The 17,366-nt window shown below is 36.2% G+C and overlaps 1 long non-coding RNA gene across 1 annotated transcript; it reads left to right on the forward strand.

The window, feature by feature from the left end:
• The first annotated feature begins 249 nt into the window (after window positions 1-249).
• On the forward strand, window positions 250-15,914 carry LOC128554734 (uncharacterized). The gene is made up of 3 exons (XR_008369681.1): window positions 250-393; window positions 8,318-8,502; window positions 15,672-15,914. It is a non-coding gene; the product is annotated as an uncharacterized LOC128554734 (long non-coding RNA).
• Window positions 15,915-17,366: the final 1,452 nt, after the last annotated feature.

The following is a 17,366-nucleotide window of genomic DNA, read 5'->3' on the forward strand; positions in this document are numbered from 1 at the left end:
GCCCAGGCCCTAGGCTACCCGTGTTTTTCTTATAGGGTAGGGCCTGGACCTAGGCATGAGCCGAACCCCTGTGCACTGCATCAGTGATATTTAAGTCAAAATGATAGGCCTAAAACTAGAACAGAAAGATCAACTCAAAGATGCTCGGCATCGATTCAAATAATTTCTTAGGCCTAAACAACAGTGTACATACGCAAAACATTTAGATTTCACATAAATATAACGGTTAATTTACCTTAGGCTTAGCTGTATTATATCACAAATGGCGGCGGTGAAGATCTGCAGTCCAAAGCGCTGAGCCGGATGACGTCATTTTTATCTACGTCATCGCACGTGTTATGACGACAGAGCAGAAACATCTTTCCGAGGCGCATTATAGACTCTACATAAGTTGTAAGTACCTAGATTCTAAGTTTCTAACTGATAATTATTATTAAATTTGTTAATATTATATACACTCGTAACAATAGTAGATTTACTAGATCTAAATGTCCTCCACAAATATTTTCGTGATTTTCATGTAAAAAATAGAATCTAGATCACAAGAGCCTAAATTTTGTTCCATCTAGAATCCGTACCAGTGCTTTCTTTTGCATTACATCTAATCCCGCTTTTTGTAAAGCTCACCGAATGGGCGTTTACATCAAACGCAGGTAGAGCCACTAGCTATCGGTGAGAGGGTAATATTAATATACAGTAGATCTAGTTTGCTCCGCCAAAACGTATATTTCTATCGATCTTGGGAAAGCAACCTCGTAAAGTGTTAGTTACAAAAGTGAAATATTGCGGGAGTTTATTTCAGGATAAGTAATAGTTATTGTTCGAGGAATCGGTCTGCATTGTGTTTATAGCACGTCCGGATCCAGGGCCCGGCCGAAGGGGCCGGTGCACCCCCAGTTGCCCGATTTGTACTCATCAAAGATGCCCTCAAAATTTAGACCCAGAAATGCACCAGAGGTCACCATTTCATACCCCCCTGACCCCCCAATCAAGAGGGGCGTATCGTACTCCTCTAATACCTCAACATTTAGACATAAAATGAACCAGAGGCCACCATTTTATACAGTATTTCAAAAATTTCCAAGGGCAGTCAATCTGAAATCAGCAATATCTCAAAAGTAACTTTTTTGTATCTTGGTTCTTCCTTAAATAATGATATTTTTTTCACATTTTCGTAGATTTAAACTGATAATAAATGTGTATTGAAATTCCGGCATAGAAATGGACACTGACTTTACATTAGTGATTACTGCGGTGTTGACAGCGGAAGCAGCGGTCCAGTACTAAGACTGTCTACGAAACCAAGGATAACGAGTTCTTTATCTGAAAATTACGAATATTGGGATCAGTGTTCAATATACACCTGAAAATAATAGACTTGCTATTTGCCGAGTGCACACTTGTTTTCTATCGTCGTTAATATAAAGCAGACTAGAAATCTAGTAAATATTCGTACATATGCATAACCTCATAAACACTTCTTTAATGTATGTTCTCTGAAATTAACAAATAACTGGCTCAACTGAGACACCATACTTTAAAGTAAATTCAGTTTATTCACCATGAGGTTCAAAATGCAAGGGAGTCTCGTGATAGTACATGCTTTTAATTTCACATGGTTGAAGTGTAAGCAAATAGTTAAATATGCTTCGTTTTATTTCTCACGGAAAAGATCGGACGTTTTTTTATATTGGAATAATTATAGAACATATATGCATTTGAAGTTGAAAGTTGACTGTTTTCTACAGGACGTAAAACTGAAACAAGTAAGCACTTTTACTTTTTCATCAATGTTCCTCATGTGAACTTTGACATTGTTTACGAAGAGAAATCAGTTTTGTGTCATCTTGAAATGCGTTGTTCGACTGAAACGTATAGTTCCCGGAAAAGTTCTAAAATGGTTTATTTTGTGGATTTTTGTTTTATTTATAAATTCAACACAATGTGCAATATTTCCAGTTTTTGAAAATGATTGAAATTCAACTTTATTTTAGAAAAAGTTCCGATCTTTCATTAATATTTTGCCAGCGGATGCTTACAAATTTTAAGTGAAACGGCTTTCTTATCCAAGAGAGGTGTGTAAAGCGAAAACCTATCATTACACATTGCTTTTTTTCTTTAATTGTGAAGGATCGGTAACAGATTAAGGAGATCGGACAGTGAAAACTATACTAAATGGATATCTCTAACCATGAATAAGTAGACATACATATTTCAGTAAGGAAATCTGAGGCAAAAGAACAATCATATATTTTATTCCTTGAAATAAACATGGCGGCGAAATATTTTAGAAACACTGTGCACGTGTTTTGCGCATTAGAATGTTTAACGACATTATCTTGAAAAAGTAACGCTCGTGTGCACTATTTTGGCATTTCTTTGACTTGAAAATAAATATTTTATAGCAATTTAGGTTGCATACGATACCAAAATTTTGCACCAAAAATGTTCACACATTTTCTTCCAAAGCACAGTGGAGATATGGTTCAGCGTAGCTTTCATGCTCGCAAGTTTACCTACAGATATATCTTTTCAACTTTTATCATATATATTTCATGTCCTTGCATTTCGAAAGCTGTTTCGAGGATTCTGATTTTTCACATGCATTTCTAATTTCAATTTGCGGAAGTACCTTAAGGTATAGGTCCACGTTTCGGAGAAAAAAGTTCGAACGTCATCAAACCATAGAAAGAAAGCATTGTTTTACATGAAATTATAGCAGCATAAAACATTGTACAAAACCATTGTCAATTTATTCATATATGTATTGAATTCCGGAAAGGGACTACTTGAAGGGGCCACACTTCTGGACAGTCCAGCGCCTTTAAAACTCACCATTTTTAAAAAGCTGTTACATGTCTTCGCTTTGATGCAACATCGTGCGAGTGTTTAAACTTTACATAACTAGGTAAAACATCGTTTTGACAATTGTTTACATTTATTTCTTTGCATATGGCATTCTTATTTAAAGGGGGACAACGCATTTAGAATATTTTAAGTATCCAACTCAATTAACGTATACGTCCCCGCAAGGGGTTGGACGGTTATGGAAGATTAATATACATGTATGCAGTATGAAGACCTAAAGTAGTCCTTGCATATCCCCATTTTAATAGCAGTTTTTATTCATGTTTATCATGCTTAAATAATAAACATTAGGCAATGTTCTTATGATATGTCAGCTGTGGTATCTGTATATTTTATAATTATGAAAAATGTTTCCACAAGTCTATTTTTATTACAAAACAGATACATACAAAAACAAAAATAATACATATCCTTGGTGACTTCGAAAATGGCAATATTCATACAAGCTACACATTAAGAAAACAACAGTATACTGAGATGATGAGATATAAACCAGTTCAGAATAGTTCATTTGTGAGTGTGTATGCAGTTTAAGCTTGCAAGCTTTTGTTTTTTGTGGTGTACAAAAAATAAAAAAATTGTATCCTTTTGGACGTTTTATTTTTATTTATTTGGTCGACTGCTCAAAATTGGGATTTTTATTTTTATTTTTATTTGTCCCCCCCCCCCCACGACCCAAATTTTTTTTAAAATCTCCCGTAAACCAGAAAATAAAAAAATGCTGGCCTAACAATAATCAATATACAGCTTACACGCCGCAACACACGGTAATTACGGCCTAAGAACCATGGTATAATGCACGTACAGTTTTCCCGCCAAAGTAAGTACAGTGTATGACTGCCTTAGATATACATGTATTCGTTGTTGGTCGTGTTCAACGAGTCATTGATCTTAGTGCTAATTACTGGAACGGCGATATTATTGTCGATCTAGTATAATTCCGACAAAACTTAACCAGACGATGCGCCTAATTTGAAGTTATCGGGTTTCGTTTCGAAATTTTGATTAATATAAAGTTCAGCATATTCCTCATAGACTGCGGATTTTACTTTTTTGATATTTTGATAACTTTTTTCTCTGCAAACCTTCAAAAACGACCATTGACGTACATTTTTGATGAACCGCGATTTCACGTCCGTCAGACTATTTTTGTAAATTGTTCTGTTCATTCTATAAAAATCGATTTGCTTGCTACTCATAATATTTCATTTAAAAATGTCTTTAAAATGGTGTATAATTTGTGGAGATCATTTTAACGTAAACGTCGATATTTACGTTTAAGTGACGTCAGAGCGACAAATATGACGTTGAGTTTCGAATAAAATTTTTACTCCACTCTTGTCTCATGTAAAATCCAAACGATAGAATTTGAGAAAAAACTAACAAAATGATGAAAATTTTATTTTCTATCGATTGAAGGAATAAAATTATGGGGTCACCGAATTCAATTTCGCGTAAAATTACATTACGCTATCCCTACCCCCAAATCACAAGATAGCGCAATTGGGTATTTCTTTCCAGTATATCCTCTTTTCTTCTATAAATCTACTATTTTATTTTTCTAAGTACAATTAAATCATAATACTTTTTAAAATTCTGCTGTCTTCGGCGAAATCATTTCAGTGTAGAACTCAGATTTTAATGTTTAGATTAAATTCAATCATTCAGAAAATGCGACAAAATCGACACCGCATTACCGTTGCCCTGAATTACATTAATCTATCCCTATCCTATATTTAAAAAATAGTGCGTAATTCAATGGATTTTCTTATGTCTTTGGGATAAAGACAAAGACATTTTGAGTTCTTTACAACTGTGCAATAATTTCATTTGACATTTCTGAGATTGAAATGATTTATTTTGCAAGTTAATGGTAATACATGAACAGTCCTGTATCGATGCACATTTACAAAAATAAATAAGAAAACGATAGAATATAATTAAAATCTTTTAACTGAATTATCTCAACCTTTTAATTTTAACAATTACCTGTACAGAATTCAATCACAAGCCGCTATTTCCGTTACGTATTATCTAAGCGTAAAACTGAATACATAAAGAAATGAAATGAGACAAACAAATAGAATACAACTTTAGAAAATTTAAGGTAATTTATATCATCATGTTTGAATAAACTTTATTAATTTATTTTACTACAAAGTTTACGCTTGGGAAATATTTCGATTTCTTGGAGAGTAGTCGGACACCCCGATTTCGAATAAAGTGCATCCTCTGTGAATACCTCAGGGGAAAACAGAGTATATTTGTTATACGGAGGCTGTTGCTCTGAAAAGGTTAATTTATTCAGTAACTTGACTAGAAAAGAAACACCATCCTTTGCTAAGAGGTTTTAGCTCTCCAGATAAGTGTGTAAAGAAGGTTATCATTGTATTCATATACACGTAATAGAAACATATTCCATATGTAATTCTTTTTCCTAACAGTAGAAACCTATCAAACACCACAAATATGGGTATACATTCTACTAAAACTGATAACTATTTCATGAAAAAAAAGTTTGTTTTGGGTTTAGCGCTGTTTTCTAATATTACGGCGAGAAATAAACCAGCCAGTGTTTCTGGATTCTGTATTCTCAACAAGTTACTTCCGACTTCACCACATAAATCAGAGTTGGAGGACGAATGATTTCTGACACGTGCTTCCTATCAAGTCGTCATGCCCTACCCGGGGATCGAACTCACGATTCATAGATCTGCGCTTCTTCCATTGAGCTCAGCGGGTGGGGTAAAAGAAAGAAAGGAAGTAACGGTTGTGACTGAGACTCTCTGTAATTCAACAGCGGTTGATTGTTAAACATGTGTAATTCTATGTTGCCATTATCTATACGTGCGACTCAAGAATCGTAACTTTGTACGGAGGACTGGAGGCTCAAACTTGCAAACCCTGCTTTCGTATTTACGAGATATTGGGATTTGTACGGGCACGTGAATATGTGTAAGGTTTCACATTTTATGTTAATAAACGTCTTAGATGTCCAAATTCAGAATGTAACGATTTTCAACATTCATCGGAAGTTTATAAGGATACACTAACACGTATATGTGACCTAGGGATAGTATCTCTTATATCATGATTACGGAAATTATAGAAGTTATGATTTATTTCAAATAGCGCCTGTGGTATAAAATATTAAAAGAATAAAAAATAAACTCTGACCTTTAAAACCGAATTCCGCCGTCGTATATATGAACATTTGGGTAGAGCAGGTAATTTACCGGGCAAGCTCGTGGCAACTAAACTTATGGTCATCTTATGGAATTTGCGTGCGTGCGTGCGTGCATGCGTGCGTGCTTTCGTGCGTGCTTAGGGAGTGTTGGGGATAATAAAAAGAAAAACAAGATTCAAACAACGTTTACTACCGTGGCGGGGCGGCTAAGTCAATGGTCATAAGTCTGAAATAACAAACTTTAAAATATTTGAACTTGTATAATATTGAGCTATGATATTTTACAATAATATTGTTTCAAGTATGAAAACTCCGAACTATATATACAATTGCATATGCATACTTTTTTTTTAATTTAGCAGTGTATTACAACGGAAAACTTATTTATTGGTATTTTGAATAAGAAAAAGATGAGAAAAATAATCATTATTATAAAGAAATATGTTTAAAGCGATTTGTAAAAATAACATGATCAGTATTTTACGCAAAGTTGTCGCATTGGCGTATTTCGCACCGGTCGCCAGCTTTACAGTTATAAAGACCTCTTTTGAAAAAGAAAACCTTCTTTCTCACGTACCAAGGTTCGTTTCACATCTGTAGTGAGCCTCTGATGAATGAGAGTGTAAAATACTTAGATTTTAATAGAGATATATCAGAAAAACACGTAAACTAAGCCTTTTAGTATTGACCGCTAGGTAACAACTTAACATTACATTTAGTATTTGCGTTATATTTTAGTAATATCGCTTCTATCTTATAATGCATTTCCAAATTGAACTGGAAGCAGACGTTTCTTCAATTATTTTGGCGGGAAAACTGCACGTGCCTTCCATGATGCTCCTTTGGTATTAATCGTGTGTTTACAGAAAATTTAGTATTTGCGATATATTTTCGTGTCAGCAGCTATATTAAATTTTCTTGGAAGTGTAAACAAAATATTCTTCAACCAAATGAGAATGCATGTTTCAGGGCTTGAATTTATTTCGTTCCTGTAAGCCAGTGACCGTTTCTGAAATGGTTGAGTTCATAGTATTTTTCATTCGAGCGTGCTTAATATTTCATTGATGTTAGAAAAAAAATTACCGACCCAGAAATAATGGGTCGGAAATGGCAAACAAACATATTTAAGGGTGGTCTTGAAATGCGAAATGATTACTTGCAGGCTTAATTGTCTGACTTGTAAGACTTATCGATTGAAAAAGCACATGACTGCTGCACAATAAAGAAACAATTATAACATGGTCGAACATAAACACTCATTACAAGAGAAGTGAGACATTTTACACTCAAATTTACTCACTTTTATTTTTCATAAAATTTGATGTATACAGCAAAATCTGTCTGTAGAACTCATATTCCGTTGTAACTTTTCACCCGCAATTCTTATCAAATTTATACGCATAAATTTCAGAAGCTATTTGGCTCAGAGAAGCTATTTGGCTCAGTTTATTTTCAATTTTTATATGTGAAACGACTAAAGAAAACTAAAATTATCTAGTTGATCGACACTGAATGCGGGTTAAGCCCGCCCACTTTGCATACAACTCAGTTGTTTTTAACTCGACTATACGAAGTATGGAGAGCTGTCCTACTCGACCCTCGGTTAAAGTTTTGATGCGCTTTCCTTATATCTCTGTAATTGCTTGAGAGATTGGACTGAAACTTAAAATAGTTGTTCATTCCTTATCATCATCCACATCATGTGGCACAAGGGTCATAAGTCTCGCACCAATATTTCATGAATTATCCCCTCCCCTTTTACTTAGAATTTCAGGTGATATTTTTGGTGCACTTTCGCTCTATCTCAGTTATTATTAAATGGATTTCATTCAAAGTTAAAACAATCATCCCACATCATAATCCACATCATATGACACTAGGCTCATAACTCTGGTACCATTTTATCATGAATTATGCCCCTTTTTACTTTGGATTTTAATTTTGATGCATTTTCATTAATCTCTGTCACCGCACAAGGGATTTTATTCAAACATAAAGTATTTATTCTACATCATCATGCACAGCATATGACTCAAGAATAACATCTCTTGCACAGTATTTCATTAATTAATCCCCTTTTTACTTCAATATTCAGATTAAAGTTTTAGCGCCCTTTCACTTGACACAAGGGACATAACGCTGGTACCGTACCAATATTCAGTTCGGATCAGTGTATATAATGGATGTAAAAAAGTAAGAAACAATTAATGCAAGATGAGGTAATATTCTCAACTATTATGATAATGTCTTCTTTACTTGCAGAAACTTAAATGACAGTATTGACTGGAGTTTGAATTACTCAAAGGGAAAAAGACAAAACAGTCCAAAAAAAAAAAACAAAATAAAAAACAGTCGTCCATCTTTCATCCGGCATATATCCATAGGTGTTGGATAAAAAGCGAAGTTATGGAGCCGAAGTGGAGTACTTGGGGAAATTATCTTTGAAGGTAAAGTTTGTATTTTAACAGCGTCAAACGGAATACATTAGAGAAATATATTCATAAAATTAATTAAACTTAACTATGAAGAAGAACAAACGTTCCCGGCGGAACTCGAACCAAAAATTCAATAACCGAATTTTATATACTGACGAGATAAAGAAACGCCTCATTGAAATTTGGCGTTATTTTTTTCCTAACGCTTTTAATTGTTGTGAAATGTAGTAAATCTACATGTACTCTGACCGACAAACACAGTGAACAAAAGCTCGCGCGATTTCATTCAGCCATTTGTTCACTTCATGTACCTGGTCATGATTTCCTCGTGCAGTCCGTGCATGTAAACCATGTGGTTTGATTGAACGATTTTTGCACATGTACATGTGTAATACGACACACAACCATATTTTCAGCTATTCTCTGAAAAAAACATTAGTTTTCGTAATGCCGAGGCTGAATTCTGAAGAGAGGGCTCAGGTTTTGGCTATGCTTGAATGTGGGCGAACGCAGGAACAAGTTGCTAGACGTTTTAACGTCTCTCGTTCGACAATTGTGCGTCTTATTCGACGTGTTAGAGACACGGGAACGTCTATCGATAGACCACGTTCAGGTAGACCTCCTGTAACGTCAATACGACAGGATAATTATATACGTCAACGTCATTTACGTGACAGATTTGTGACGGCGCAATCTACGTCACGTATAGTTGTAGGTAACCGTGGACGTCCAATTAGTCGACATACAGTGAGAAATCGACTCAGAGAACTCGGAATTACCTGTCGTAGGCCCTACCGCGGTCTAATTCTAACGTTATGCCACCGTCACCAACGTCTTATTTGGGCCCGCAACCATCGCGGCCAGCGTTGGCAGAACGTAGTGTTCAGTGACGAGTCGCGTTTCAACTTGTTGAACGCCGACGGACGTATCCGTGTCTATAGACGACGCCATGAACGCTACGCAAACAATTGCGTTTTGGAGCACAATCGTTACGGTGGAGGTGGAGTAATGGTGTGGGCAGCAATCAACCATAGGTTTAAGTCCCAACTCGTCGTTTGCCAAGATAATCTCACAGCCAGGCGTTACATCGACCAGATATTACGTCATGTAGTTGTCCCTTTATTCCGTCAACGTCAAGGATTAATCTATCAGCACGACAACGCGCGACCTCACGTTGCACGCGTCACCAGGGACTTTCTACAGGCTAGAAACATTAATGTTTTACCTTGGCCGGCGTGTTCACCGGACTGCAATCCGATTGAACACGCGTGGGATTATCTTGGACGGCGGTTACGCCAACGTCAACCCCAGCCAGCAAACGTCCGGGAACTGGTAGCAGCGCTGCACCAGGAGTGGGCCAGAATCCCACGGTATCTGTTACGCAACTGGTGCGGCTCTATGAGGCGTCGCCTTGCTGCTGTGGTTGCTAGCAGAGGTGGCCACACGCGCTACTGATTTTTCTAATGCAATTTCTCCGACCGGGCTATTAAAATTCAAGATTTAAGCTTAATGCGACAATGAAATGATTTCTTATTGACCATAAATTCTTGTAAAGCTTCTAATTTGCGAATGGAATTTTTCTTTTCTAATTTTGAATCACGGTTAACGAAAAATTGTATACCGAGTTTGAATGAGGCGTTTCTTTATCTCGTCAGTGTATGTAGTATGCTTATAAATATTCTCCATTTTGCTATTTTTCGTGTCTGCCGGTCTGTCTCTATTATATCTTCAAATGTATCAATCAGTTTATCAATCCATACGTCCGTTCGCACATCAATCCATTTGTGAAGTCACCATATACGTCGAACTCTACATACATTTGCCAATTTTTGTTTTACTTTGTTTTTTTTGTTGAATGTTCCAAGTGGTTACAGAGCGACTTCAGAACTTAGATACTGGAGAACCTATGATACAGGGATGTTTTTACCGTTTAGAAACTGGGGCCCGGGGCCCATTCAGTTGCGAAAAATGGCGCGTAAAACCGGAAAATTGGGAAATGAAAAAAAAAAAAAAGTTTTACCATCATACAACCTTTATTTCAGCACTGTTATTGTTTCATGTCATATTACAAGTCTTTTGTTTTATATTTTTTTGTCTTTTGAAAGTGTCTACTAAATTGTCTGGTATTTCTTCAGTGAGAAACTCGCAGGCACTCAACGATCAGTAAAATTTTGGGAAATTTAAACCTAATAATTGGGAAAATAAGCAATTTTTGCAATTGGGATGGGGCCCATATTCGGCCCCAAAATCAGCCTTAAAAATCCCCGTGATAACAACCTGCACATCACGAACTGCACTGTAATAACGCGATTTAATGACGAACATGTTATTGTAACAATCACTTTTCAACTCGAGTGGTCAGAGGTAGAAATTAGCTAGCTTTTGTTGTCAAGTAAAAAGGGGAAATAAAAAAAGGCTGCGTACTTCCGTCCGAATGACTTTGTACTGGTTGGAGCGTTCGCTTGTGAATCAAGCGGTCATAGGTTTGGTGTCCGGTACAGTCACTCTATCCGTGACTAATATTTTTCAATGGGACAGTTGTAAGTTACTGTGGGAAAGAGTTTAGTGCTTGTAAAAAATGAAATGTTGTCGAAAACGGGCGTAAAACCAAAAAATAAACAATAATTATTCCCGGTTAATTCTAACTATTATGTTGATCGAACTATATATATGCACAGTCAAAACGAAATGAAGTTAATGTGTACGGGCATGAAATAAATAAGTTATTGCACTTGCGCAATTGATAACTATTACTGTAAAATCATTTAATTTCGTGGGCATGAAATTTCGTGGTTTTGGTCAAAACGGCAATTTCGTGGGGTTATGAATTCGTGGATTTCAACTTTTGAGCATAAAATGAACGGGAATTTTACATGTTCGTTGGGATTAAATTTCGTGGATTGACTCAACCACGAAATCAACGAAAATTAGTCCCCCACGAATATTAATGATCTCACAGTATTTGTGTTGGGTTTACGCCGTTTCTCAGCAACCTTAAATTTACACAGCCTCTCTTTATAGTTTCTAACCAGTAGACACTCCATAAAAAAGACAACTTTCTCACTTCATGGAACGCTGTAGCTAGTCGAGCTTGAACTAACATCTCCAGATTCCGGGGGAAATTGTATTTAAATTCCCAACTTTCATTGTAGCGTGAAAATGGACTCGATAGTCAAGGAATTTTATAATCTTATTCTGTTCAAAAACATTTCAGGAACATTTTCAGAAAATTCAAATTTAAAAAAAATGCTATGGAGGAGAGAACGAGCAGTAAAATGAGCCGCGCCATGGGAAAACCAACCTAGTGCGTTTGCGACCAGCATGGATCCAGACCAGCCTGTTCGCTTTCAAAGCCTATAGATTGCAATTAAAGAAACCGTTAGCGAACAGCTTGGATCCTGACCAGACTGCGCGGATGTTGGTTTTCTCATGGTGCGGCTCAAATGTTTAATAAGAAGTATCCTTTTTTTTTTTCATTACGCTTTTTTTGTACGTAACATGCATTCATGTATACAAGTGTGACAATAAGAATCGGAAAGAATACAAAATTAGAATACGCTTAAAATGAAATTTATGTTGTAGTAAACGTTTTTGGGGATTAACTTATTTTTCCCTAAAATACAAACAGTTTTTTTTTTGTGTGAAATTTTGATGCCCAAATTTTTGCGCGTGAAAATGGGGGTAGGGAAAAAAATAAGATAATATAGCGAAAACGAGGTCGGAGACCTCCGATCCTTTTCGCTCATTTTACAGTAAAATAAATTGATATGATAACTAGTTTTTTTTGTTTTTTTTTAAATCTATTGACCAGTTGCTACACACTATTTAGTCATTCCGCTCGCAAACAATAATGTCGGAGTGCATGTTTGAAAATTACATGACCGTATATGCCATATTGTTTTTAGCTCACCTGAGCAATACTCAGGGTAAGATATTGTGATCACGCTGTGACCGTCGTCCGTGGCCAACAATTGTGTTTAAAAGACATCTCCTCCATAAGCACTGAATGGATTTTGATGAAACTTGGCACGAATGGTCCCTACCAAAGTTATTCAAAAGGTTCCGCTTGGTTGCACACAGGGGCCACCAGAGCTAAAAACAGAAAATCTTCAAACGACATCTCCTAAACCGATGGTCCGATTTTGAAATAATTTCACACAAATAGTCCTTATATCACCCTATACCAAGATTGTTCAAACTATATTGATTCGTCGAAGAACATGGCCGCCAGGGCTAAAAATAGAAAAATCTTCAAACGACATCTCCTCCTTAACCGATGATCCGAATTTGAAATAATATCACACAAATAGTCCTTATGTCACCCTCTACCAAAATTGTTCAAGTTATATTGATTCGTCAAAAAACATGGCCTCCAGAGGCGTGGTCATTTTTCCCTATATGGATATAGTGGAAACTTTAAAAATCTTCTTGTGTGAAACTACTGGCCCGATTTTAGAATAACTTTACACAAATGGTCTTATGTCACCGTCTACCAAGATTGTTCAAATTATTTTGATTCGTCAAAAAACATGGCCGCCAGAGGGCGTGGTCATTTTTCCTTATATCTAAAAAGTGGAAAATTTAAAAGTCTTCTTGTGTGAAACTACTAGCCCGACTTTTGAATAATTTTACACAAATAGTCCTTGTATGACCCTCTACCAAGATAGTTCAAATTATTTTGATTTGTAAAAAAAAAAAAAAACATGGCCGCCAGAGGGCGTGGTCACTTTTCCCTATACATATATATAGTTGAAACTTCTTCTTGTGTGATACTTCTAGCCCGATTTTTAAATAATTTTACACAAATGCTTCTTGTGTGACCCTCTACCAAGATTATTCAAATTATTCCGATTTGTCAAAAACATGGCTGCCAGGGGGCGTGATCACTTTTCCCTTTATATATACCATACTTGTCCAAATTATTTCCCTAAGGTGACTAGGTCAAAAGATGGCCACACCCCTAGGCCTGTGTCTGACATAAACTTGCTGTAGGATTTTATATTAGGAAGTTTGAAAATCTTCTCTATATCAGTAATAGCTAGAGCCTTGATGTTTGGCATGTGATATCAGATTTGTAATGTCTATCGTAATTTTTCAAATTATTGCCCTAGGTTCAAAAGTGTGTGTGACATGTATGTAATATAGGTTAACATAGAAGAAACCTAACTCTGTACTTATATAAGCACACTTGAAGCCTTGTACACAGGTGAACGCTTTAGGGTCAATGGCCCTCGTGTTTTATGGGGTTTTTTTGTTGTTTTTTTTTTGTTCGGTTGAGCACCCTCGAAATAATTTATACCCATCATTTTGCAAAGACGCTGAATACACAAAAACCTTTAACTTTTGGAAATATGCACCGTTGGAGCACTACCTGAAAACTTTGGCTTGCCCGAAACAGGATTTACTTGTCCTGGGCTTCGGGCAACCCACTCACGACGAAGACTGTAATTATAATGCGTCAAAGAAAATGTACATGAGATATTTTATGAAGCTAATAGCGTACGACAAGTAGACGGAATATTGTGAACTTATATGCCGTTCGTTCGTATTTCCATCTGTCTGTATGTCGGTTCCGAAAAACTTATAAATTAGTATAGATTTTTTTTCACGAAACTTGGTAGATATTATTATAGAATAAATGAGTTCGTGTTTCGTTTCCTTGCTTGTTCTTGGGTCTGTCCGTAAGTCAGTGTCTGCACGGCCTTCAGTCGTCACAAAAAGTTGGTTCTGCTGTAAATTTTAAAGGAGCATGAGATTTATCTCATAGAATGCTACTTGGGAAATTTGAACCCAGGTCCTTTTATTATGCTGCATATTTTTTTTAACAAAAGGCAATATGGAGAATATACATGTACAGGCAATTTAGTTTTGCTACACCTAAAACTGTAGATGATGTGTACACTTTTCAAGAATATTTATGTCTCCCACCCTCTGGGGGAGACATATTGTTTTCGACCTGTCCGTCCGTACGTCACACTTCATTTCCGATCAGTAACTGGAGAACCATTTGATCTAGAAACTTCTAACTTCATAGGGTTGTAGGGCTGCTGGGGTAGACGACCCCTATTGTTTTTGGGGTCACTCCGTCAAAGGTCAAGGTCACAGGGGCCTGAACATTGAAAATAATTTCCGATCAATAACTTGAGTACCACTTGACCCAAAATATTGAAACTTCATAGAATGATTGTACATGCAAAGTAAATGACCCCTATTGATTTTGGGGTCACTCTGTTAAAGGTCAAGGTCACAGGGGCCTGAACATCGAAAACCGTTTCCGGTCAGTAACTTTAGAACCACTTGACCCAGAATGTTGAAACTTCATAGGGTGATTGGTGATGCAGGGTAGATGACCCCTGTCAATTTTGGGGTCACTCTGTTAAAGGTCAATGTCACAGGGGCCTGAACATGGAAAATCGTTTCCGATCAATAACTTGAGAACCTCTCGACCCAGAATGTTGAAACTTCAAAGGATGATTGTTCATGCAGAGTATATGACCCCTATTGTTTTTGGGGTCACTCTGCTAAAGGTCAAGATCACAGAAGCCTGAACATGGAAAACAATTTCCGATCAATAACTTGAGAACCACTTGACCCAGAATGTTGAAACTTTATAGGATGATTGAACATGCAGAGTAGATGACCCCTACTGATTTTTGGGTCAGTCTATTAAAGGTCAAGGTCACAGGGGCCTGGTCATGTAAAATCATTTCCGGAAAATAACTTGAGAACCACTTGACCTAGAATGTTGAAACTTAATAGGATGATTAGACATGCAGAGTAGATGACCCCTATTTATTTTAGTGTCACTTGATCAAAGGTCAAGGTCACAGGAGCCTGAACAGTGACTTGAGAACCACTAGGCCAAGAGTGTTGAAACTAAGCGGGATGACTGGACATGCCAAGTAGATGATCCCTATTGCAGCCAACCATCAGTGTCTCTTTGACTTTCGCTCCTGACTACTATTGACTTCTTGCCTATAGGACTTTGCAATGGGGGAGACATGCGCTTTTTTACAAAAGGAATTTCTAGTTTTATTATGCTTTGTGCTGAGTATACTTCAGGTTTAAAGGGATGACTCGTTTTCAAACATGAAATTAAAAATAACGCTCGGAAATTAAAAGATGGATGTTGCCACTTTTACGCTGATTTCATTGTAATATTACTGATTTTATAATTTCAGGAAAAGTTACCAAGAACCAGGCGCAACAGGATTGTTCAAGGATACAGAAAATTACTTACTGTATTACTACCCCCACTTAGATGATTGCCGACATCTGTCAAAAAATGAAACATTTCAGGAGCTCTAAAGAATTGTGAATTTAACTTAATCATAATGCATCTGAATGGACATATATTTGATATTTGTTGAGTGGTATTCAGATGCAGACGACGGTACAGAATACTGTGATGCTAAGAACTGCTTCATGAGTAGTTGATTCATGAGATTATTCCGAATACATTTACAGACATATGTCATTTAGTGCAAACTTTTTGAAGTGGGTTACACTGGAGTATGTCTTCCATGATTTATTTGCATTAATATGCAGAAGAAAAAAACAGTGATCATAAGATGCATAGTTTTATTCAAAATCAGAGACATTTTCTTACTGTCACCAAGTTGTTACACTTGAAATTATTTTCGTGTTATTTTTTTTTTTTGAAAGCGTCGTTTATAGACATATCTTTGGTACTTTAAAAGACAATGACTTGAAATTAAAAATATTTCTTTATAATCATCATCTGCGTGTGTGGTTACAATCACAATGATTCTAATTGTATTTCTTGACAGAGTTATGCCCATTTCATACTTAAAATCAAAATTAAAAATAAAGAATGTCAGTACACCTTTTTTACTTGACCTTTAACTGTGTAGTAGGGGCTTTTCATATACTGGTGTATCATCCTTTTAAAGTAGATGTCTCTTATTGAGACATTAATTTTATTTATTTTACTGTCAAATTGCCGAATAGTGGAGCGTGCTGTCTTACCGACAGCTCTTGTTATTTTCACTCTTATACATTATTTACGATGTTGACAGGCACACTGCCTGTGAAGTTTCTCTGAAGTTATGGCCATTGAATTTCTCAAATTTGCTAAAGTTGACCAGACTTGAGCAGTTCTTATCCTTTGTTCACCAAAGTTGACTACTATGCTTACAGGCATAATATCTCAGAATAGTTCTATAACTAGCTGGATATTCCCAGTTATGGCCCTTCAGTTACTACGAAAAATGACAGTACCTTAGCCAAATTTTTGTCAGCTAATTATCTGGATATTCCCAGCTATGGCCCTTCAGTTACTACGAAAAATGACAGTACCTTAGTCAAAATTTTTGTCAGCTCATTATCTTTGCTACTCTAAACATCGCTCTAAATCTCTTGCCCTTGAATTAATCAAAATTTTAAAAATGTTACATCTGTCTCAGAATTCTGAATAGGGGGTTTATTTTGGCGGTTTGGTTCTGTTGTTTATTTTCATATCAAATGTCAGGTATCAATATATAAATCTAAACTTGATAGTCCTTTGAATAGAGATGTGTTATCAACATTAAATAAATTTCGTAGAAGCAAGATTTGAGTTGCATTTATACAGTGTTCGAGTGAAAAATGTGTACTGTAGAAGTTTGAACACTTTATCTCCTGCTTCAGAATAGGACGGAAAAGGGAAAACCTTTGACAAATGAAAATTATTATTTATAAATATATCGATCGTTGCTAAATTTGCGATGATAATTTGCTATGATTTCTTTCATAGTCAGAAATATGTTTAAATACAGCTTGGATACCAGTAATGAATACTTACCCAATATGAAGGAATCAAATGCGTTGTAATAAGAAAGGACACGGTTAATCAATATCATACTGAAAAGTTGATT

The sequence above is a fragment of the Mercenaria mercenaria genome, unplaced genomic scaffold (genome assembly GCF_021730395.1).
Source record: "Mercenaria mercenaria strain notata unplaced genomic scaffold, MADL_Memer_1 contig_697, whole genome shotgun sequence".
NCBI lineage: Eukaryota > Metazoa > Mollusca > Bivalvia > Venerida > Veneridae > Mercenaria > Mercenaria mercenaria.